A 2,159-nucleotide genomic window follows, 5' to 3' on the forward strand; every position below is an offset into this window, starting at 1 on the left:
TCTCAACCCCTGCTAATGTATTTTTTAAAAGTTAACAATATATTTAAATCAGTTCCATTTAACCAAATCTAGTTTTAGGAGAATAGTTTTAAGATTTAGCTTTAATTGGATTATAATTACAATTCTCATGGGATTACATTAAATTTGCAAAACGATTTCAAACACGAAGATCCAATTAAGAATGATTTGGAGTTTCGATGTGTCGTATAAGCCCTTTGATCGGTTGGGACTAAAAGGAGTCATTTCAAAGTTGTAGAAATTACACTAAAGCATTGAAGGCGTCACCGGCCTGACTCTTGGATCGGTTCACGGTCAGGTCCGGGGAGCACATTGAGCTCGTCAAGATGAAGGTTCGGAGCCAGCACGAGATGAAGAAGAGCCTCACGTGGTGGGATCTTATGTGGTTTTGTATTGGCGCCGGAATATTCGTCCTCACCGGTCTCGAAACTAAGAAACATGCTAGCCCAGCCGTGGTCTTGTTTTATGTCGTGTCCGGTGTCTCCGCCATGCTTTCCGTCTTCTGTTACACTGAGTTCGTCGTCGAAATCCCTGTTGCTGGTACGTGTCTTTTTCCAAATCTCATCTCTGTTTCATATCGTTTGGAAAAAAATATTATTGTTGATATCATTTAACCACCCTTTTTTCATGGTTTCTTCCTCATATCTTGTTCAAATTTTCCTACCATTTAAAATAACAATGATGATAAGAAGAAGACTAAATTAATAAATATTTTGAATTGAAACATATTTCTACACTAATCTTAATTTAAATTTAATTTAAATTTATTTTACAAGGTGGATTATTCGCCCGCCTAAGGGTAGTACTAGGAGACTTCGTGGCATTCATCATCGAGAGCAACATCCTCCTCAAATGTGTAATTGGCGGTGCTGCTGTTAGCCAGTTCATGGACTTCATACTTTGCCACTTTGTGCAATCACCATCCGAACGATTTTCGCATCCACGTCTCATCTTTCCCCAACAACTACAACCAGCTCGACCCCATCGCCATTGTTGTGATCATCGTGATTTGCACCTTAGCCGTAGCCAGCACCAAAGGCTCCTCCCGCTTCAACTACATTGCTTCCATATTCCACGTTGCCATCATCATCTTCATTGTCGTTGCTGGCCTCACCAAGGCTAACTCGAAAAACTTCACTCCCTTTGCTCCCTATTGCCCTCGTGGCATCTTCGTAGCCTCGGCCGTTTGTTCTTTATACCTATTGGTCTTATTGGGTCAATGGCGACCACCACATTAGCTTATTGCATTCTTGTGGTTACGTTGTGCTTGATGCAACCGTACCAACAAATTGATGAGGATGCGCCGTTTTCGGTGGCTTTTGAGGCTGTTGGATGGGGTTGGGCTAAGTACATTGTTGCTGTTGGTGCTATTAAAGGCATGATTACCGTGTTGTTGGTTCGTTCTTTTGGACAGGCGCACTATCTCACGCACATTGCCAGAACCCACATGATCTCACCCTGGTTCGCCAAAGTGCATGAAAGGACTAATACTCCAGTGAATGCAACAGCCACAATGCTAACTGCAACAACAGTAATCACCTTCTTTACAAGCTCGGGAATTCTCTCAAACTTCCTCTCTATCTCCACCCTCTTCATCTTCATGTTGTTATCCATTGGCCTGATCATCCGACGCTATTACATCAGCGGTGAAACAACACCATCCGACCGAAACAAGCTTATAATCTGCCTGGTTCTAATCCTTGGATCTTCAATGGCAACTGCCATATACTGGGGCTCGAGCGATGGCTGGATCAGCTTGGTAGTGTCCAATTCCATATGGTTTCTCTCAACTTTGGCCCTATGGCTCGACATCCCACAGGCTAAAAAGCCTCGTGTGTGGGGCGAGCTGCTCGTCCATGGCTGCCTACACTGTCTATCGCCATCAACTTTTTCCTTCTTGGCTCTATCGACAAAGCTTCATTTGAATGGTTTGGAATATGGACTGGGATTCGATTGATTTACTATATCTTATTAGAAATCATAGCTCTCCATAATAGTATGATATTGTCCACTTTGAGCATAAGCTCTCATTGATTTTCTTTGGGCTTGCCCAAAAGACCTCATACGAATGGAGATAGTATCCGTGACTCATAAACCGACGATCATTCCCTAAATTAGCCAATTTGGGACTCCATCCCAAT

At 42.8% G+C, this 2,159-nt stretch overlaps 1 pseudogene; it reads left to right on the forward strand.

The window, feature by feature from the left end:
* Nucleotides 1-329: 329 nt before the first annotated feature.
* LOC111490449 lies at nt 330-2,159 on the forward strand (annotated as a pseudogene).

This window comes from Cucurbita maxima, unplaced genomic scaffold, assembly GCF_002738345.1.
Source record: "Cucurbita maxima cultivar Rimu unplaced genomic scaffold, Cmax_1.0 Cma_Scf00015, whole genome shotgun sequence".
In the NCBI taxonomy this organism is placed as follows: Eukaryota; Viridiplantae; Streptophyta; class Magnoliopsida; order Cucurbitales; family Cucurbitaceae; genus Cucurbita; species Cucurbita maxima.